Source organism: Neoarius graeffei, chromosome 8, assembly GCF_027579695.1.
Source record: "Neoarius graeffei isolate fNeoGra1 chromosome 8, fNeoGra1.pri, whole genome shotgun sequence".
Lineage (NCBI taxonomy): Eukaryota > Metazoa > Chordata > Actinopteri > Siluriformes > Ariidae > Neoarius > Neoarius graeffei.
The window spans coordinates 10,807,271-10,813,733 of record NC_083576.1 but is presented as its reverse complement, the minus strand read 5'-3'; positions in this window follow the sequence as shown (position 1 = coordinate 10,813,733).

The window sequence follows — 6,463 nt, the reverse complement described above, 5'->3', positions numbered from 1 at the left end:
TCTGGGCTTCTGGTTCTCAGTAGCGGTGGCAGTCTAAGAAAAAGGAGCCAAATTTCGTGCGTTGTCGACCATGGCAAGCGCCCCAATAAGGGTCTTGTAAAGAGTTTGCTTGCCAAGTTTGACAAATCAGAAGCTGCAATATCATTTCTGCCATAACCAGCACCCCCAAGGGCGAAAGTGCACAAAATTGGGCGTACATGTCAGGTGAGCTATGAAGAGTTTGCCTATGAAGTTTGATGACAATTGAATAAATAGAAGATGAGATATAGATTTTTGAAGAATAAATTTTTTGGTTTTTCCCATGTCAGTAGGTGGCGCTATGCTGTACATGAGCGATTATGAGTTGGAAAAATAAGTGACTACAACAGCAACGTACTAGCACAAGGTAGTGGTGTGAAGGAAAAGCATTATGGAATTATTTAACAAAAACCCGTTTTGGAGCAATTGCGTCGGCCAAAAACAGCGCCCCCCATGGACGAAAATTCCCAAAATGTGGTATACATGACATGGGAGGTACTAAGAGGGTGGCCGTGAAGTTTGACCAAATTTGAGGAAAGATTGGAATTTTTGCCCAAAAATAGCGCCCCCAGTGGCGAAATATCACAGAAAGTGGGTAACATGTCAGAAGCCCAATGAGTGATCTGCGTGTGAAGTATGAGCAGTTTTGAGCAATTAGAAGATTTGTAATGAATTTTTAAGCATGTAAAATTTTGCATTGAAAATTGATTGACGTATAACTTCTGAACGGTTTATGCTACGTGAAAGGTATTTAGTAACTTTTGTCAGCCATGTCTGTAGATGATGTGTATCAATTTTGGTGACATTCCTATGAACGGTCTAGGAGGAGTTGTGCCGTGTTCGTGGCCATGCATTTCGCACAAAAGTGAAATTACCTCACTTCCTGTTGGGCGTGGCTAATGCATTGGCATTACATTTTTGTCCGGCTTAGTGAGATACATATGCGTTCCAAATGGCATGCCACTACTACAAACTACATGGCAACCAGGCACCTTAATGCGGGAGGCCAAAATCACAACGACTTAGGGGGCGCTATAGAGGCCCTGAGCCCCGGCCAAGTTTGGGCTTTTGGTTCTGAGTAGCGGTGGCAATTCTCGGAACTGGTGCCAAATTTCGTGCGTTTTCGTCCATGGCAAGCGCCCCGAAAATGGCCCAACAGCGGAGAAAAATAAAGAAGAAGAAGAAGAAGAAGACGGAAGAATAATAATAGTGAACTCTTACAAGAACAATAGGGCCTTCGCCCTATAGGGCTCGGGCCCTAATTAAAGCCGCAAGCGGCCTCGACGGGCCCTCGCGCCAGCGGCCAAGGGGGGCGGGGGCATGCGTCCCCGCGAAAAACCTTCCACAAGAGTTTGCTTGCCAAGTTTGACAAATCAGAAGCTGCAATAGCATTTTTGCCATAACCAGCACCCCCAGGGGCGAAAGTGCACAAAATTTGGCGTGTATGTCAGGTGAGTTATGAAGAGTTTGCGTATGAAGTTTGATGACAATTGAGTAAATAGAAGATGAGATATAGATTTTTGAAGAATAAATTTTTTGGTTTTTCCCATGTCAGTAGGTGGCGCTATGCTGTACATGAGCGATTATGAGTTGGAAAAATAAGTGTCTACAACAGCAACGTACTTTCACAAGGTAGTGGTGTGAAGGAAAAGCATAATGGAATTATTTACCAAAAACCCGTTTTGGAGCAATTGCTCCGGCCAAAAACAGCGCCCCCCCATGGACGAAAATTCCCAAAATGTGGTATACATGACATGGGAGGTAGGAAGAGGGTGGCCGTGAAGTTTGACCAAATTTGAGGAAAGATTGGATTGTTTGCCCAAAAATAGCGCCCCCAGTGGCGAAAGTGCACAAAATTTGGCGTATATGTCAGGTGACCTATGAAGAGTTTGCGTATGAAGTTTGATGACAATTGAGTAAGTAGAAGATGAGATATAGATTTTTGAAGAATAAATTTTTTGGTTTTTCCCATGTCAGTAGGTGGCGCTATGCTGTACATGAGCGAGGATGAGTTGGAAAAATAAGTGTCTACAGCAGCAACGTACTATCACAAGGTAGTGGTGTGAAGGAAAAGCATTATGGAATAATTTACCAAAAACCCGTTTTGGAGCAATTGCGTCGGCCAAAAACAGCGCCCCCCATGGACGAAAATTTCCAAAATGTGGTATACATGACATGGGAGGGAGTAAGAGGGTGGCCGTGAAGTTTGACCAAATTTGAGGAAAGATTGGATTTTTTGCCCAAAAATAGCGCCCCCAGTGGCGAAATATCACAGAAATTGGGTAACATGTCAGAAGCCCAATGAGTGATTTGCGTGTGAAGTATGAGCAGTTTTGAGCAATCAGAAGATTTGTTACGAATTTTTAAGCATGTAAAATTTTGCATCGAAAATTGATTGACGTATAACTTCTGAACGGTTTACCCTACGTGAAAGGTATTTAGTAACTTTTGTCAGCCATGTCTGTAGATGATGTGTATCAATTTTGGTGACATTCCTATGAACGGTCTAGGAGGAGTTGCGCCATCTTCGTGGCCATGCATTTCGCACAAAAGTGAAATTACCTCACTTCCTGTTGGGCGTGGCTAATGCATTGGCATTACATTTTTGTCCGGCTTAGTGAGATACATATGCGTACCAAATGGCATGCCACTACTACAAACTACATGGCACCCAGGCACCTTAATGCGGGAGGCCAAAATCACAACGACTTAGGGGGCGCTATAGAGGCCCTGAGCCCCGGCCAAGTTTGGGCTTCTGGTTCTGAGTAGCGGTGGCAATTTTCGGAACTGGTGCCAAATTTTGTGCGTTTTCGCCCATGGCAAGCGCCCCGAAAATGGCCCAACAGTGGAGAAAAATAAAGAAGACGGAAGAATAATAATAGTGAACTCTTACAAGAACAATAGGGCCTTCGCCCATAGGGCTCGGGCCTTAATAATAGTGAACTCTTACAAGAACAATAGGGCCTTCGCCCATAGGGCTCGGGCCCTAATAACATAAAAAGCTAAGACATTACAATACACCGCACATTGTTCGAAAAAGGAGTGGGAAGAAGTACAATACTTTTTTAATTTCCCACCCCTTTTTAACTACCCCGAAATCCAAACTACATTAATACACCTATAAAAATATATACCATATATACACTTCATGAATATCTATCTATCTATCTATCTATCTATCTATCTATCTATCTATCTAATTACAAAAATAAATATATACTACATACCATATATATACACTTCACAAATATCCATATAAATATTTAATTACCAAATTAAATATATACTACATTCCATATATACACTTCATAAATATCTATATAAATATATAATTACAAAATATATATATACTATATACCATATATACACTTCATAAATATCTATATAAATATATAATTACAAAAATAATTAAAGCCGCAAGCGGCCTCGACGGGCCCTCGCGCCAGCGGCCAAGGGGGGCGGGGGCATGCGTCCCCGCGAAATAACTTCCACAGCTTCTTCGGCAAGAGACATTACTCCCACAATGGCGACAAAGCACAGAATTGGACACATGGTAACAATAGGGTCTCGCACTGTACGGTGCTCGGGGGGCGCTATAGAGGCCCTGAGGCCCGCCTGGATCTGGGCTTCTGGTTGTCAGTAGCGGTGGCAGTCTAAGAAAAAGGAGCCAAATTTCGTGCGTTGTCGACAATGGCAAGCGCCCCAATAAGGGTCCTGTAAAGAGTTTGCTTGCCAAGTTTGACAAATCAGAAGCTGCAATATCATTTTTGCCATAACCAGCACCCCCAGGGGCGAAAGTGCACAAAATTGGGCGTATATGTCAGGTGAGCTATGAAGAGTATGCGTATGAAGTTTGATGACATTTGAGTAAATAGAAGATGAGATATAGATTTTTGAAGAATAAATTTTTTGGTTTTTCCCATGTCAGTAGGTGGCACTATGCTGTACATGAGCGATTATAAGTTGGAAAAATAAGTGTCTACAACAGCAACGTACTGTCACAAGGTAGTGGTGTGAAGGAAAAGCATTATGGAATTATTTACCAAAAACCCGTTTTGGAGCAATTGCGTCGGCCAAAAACAGCGTCCCCCATGGACGAAAATTCCCAAAATGTGGTATACATGACATGGGAGGTAGTAAGACGGAGGCCGTGAAGTTTGACCAAATTTGAGGAAAGATTGGATTTTTTGCCCAAAAATAGCGCCCCCAGTGGCGAAAGTGCACAAAATTTGGCGTATATGTCAGGTGAGCTATGAAGAGTTTGCCTATGAAGTTTGATGACAATTGAGTAAATAGAAGATGAGATATAGATTTTTGAAGAATAAATTTTTTGGTTTTTCCCATGTCAGTAGGTGGCGCTACGCTGTACATGAGCGATTATGAGTTGGAAAAATAAGTGTCTACAACAGCAACGCACTATTACAAGGTAGTGGTGTGAAGGAAAAGCATTATGGAATTATCTACCAAAAACCCGTTTTGGAGCAATTGCGTCGGCCAAAAACAGCGGCCCCCATGGACGAAAATTCCCAAAATGTGGTATACATGACATGGGAGGTAGGAAGAGGGTGGCCGTGAAGTTTGACCAAATTTGAGGAAAGACTGGAATTTTTGCCCAAAAATAGCGCCCCCAGTGGCGAAATATCACAGAAAGTGGGTAACATGTCAGAAGCCCAATGAGTGATCTGCGTGTGAAGTATGAGCAGTTTTGAGCAAGTAGAAGATTTGTTATGAATTTTTAAGCATGTAAAATGTGGCATTGAAAATTGATTGACGTGAAACTCCTGAATGGTTTATGCTACGTGAAACCTATTTAGTAACTTTTGTCAGCCATGTCTGTAGATGATGTGTATCAATTTTGGTGACATTCCTATGAACGGTCTAGGAGGAGTTGCGCCGTCTTCGTGGCCATGCATTTCGCACAAAAGTGAAATTACCTCACTTCCTGTTGGGCGTGGCTAATGCATTGGCATTACATTTTTGTCCGGCTTAGTGAGATACATATGCGTACCAAATGGCATGCCACTCCTACAAACTACATGGCAACCAGGCACCTCAAAGCGGGAGGCCAAAATCACAACGAGTTAGGGGGCGCTATAGAGGCCCTGAGGCCCGCCTGGATCTGGGCTTCTGGTTCTCAGAAGCGGTGGCAGTCTAAGAAAAAGGAGCCAAATTTTGTGCGTTGTCGACCATGGCAAGCGCCCCAATAAGGGTCCTGTAAAGAGTTTGCTTGGCAAGTTTGACAAATCAGAAGCTGCAATATCATTTTTGCCATAACCAGCACCCCCAGGGGCGAAAGTGCACAAAATTTGGCGTAGACGTCAGGTGAGCTATGAAGAGTTTGCGTATGAAGTTTGATGACAATTGAGCAAATAGAAGATGAGATATAGATTTTTGAAGAATAAATTTTTTGGTTTTTCCCATGTCAGTAGGTGGCGCCATGCTGTACATGAGCGATTATGAGTTGGAAAAATAAGTGTCTACAACAGCAATGTACTATCACAAGGAAGTGGTGTGAAGGAAAAGCATTATGGAATTATTTACCAAAAACCCGTTTTGGAGCAATTGCGTCGGCCAAAAACAGCGCCCCCCATGGACAAAAATTTCCAAAACGTGGTATACATGACATGGGGGGTAGTAAGAGGGTGGCCGTGAAGTTTGACCAAAATTGAGGAAAGATTGGAATTTTTGCCCAAAAATAGCGCCCCCAGTGGCGAAATATCACAGAAATGGGGTAACATGTCAGAAGCCCAATGAGTGATTTGCGTGTGAAGTATGAGCACTGGTGAGCAATCAGAAGATTTGTTATGAATTTTTAAGCATGTAAAATTTTGCATCGAAAATTGATTGACGTATAACTTCTGAACGGTTAATCCTACGTGAAACGTATTTAGTAACTTTTGTCAGCCATGTGTGTAGATGATGTGTATCAATTTTGGTGACAGTCCTATGAACAGTCTAGGAGGAGTTGCGCCGTCTTCGTGGCCATGCATTTCGCACAAAAGTGAAATTACCTCACTTCCTGTTGGGCGTGGCTAATGCATTGGCATTACATTTTTGTCCGGCTTAGTGAGATACATAAGCGTACCAAATTGCATGCCACTACCACAAACTATATGGCAACCAGGCACCTTAATGCGGGAGGCCAAAATCACAACGACTTAGGGGGCGCTATGGAGGCCCTGAGCCCCGGCCAAGTTTGGGCTTCTGGTTCTGAGTAGCGGTGGCAATTCTCGGAACTGGTGCCAAATTTCGTGCGTTTTCGCCCATGGCAAGCGCCCCGAAAATGGCCCAACAGCGGAGAAAAATAAAGAAGAAGAAGAAGAAGACGGAAGAAGAAGAAGAAGAAGAAGAAGAAGACGGAAGAATAATAATAGTGAACTCTTACAAGAACAATAGGGCCTTCGCCCATAGGGCTCGGGCCCTAAATATCTACTACATACCTATC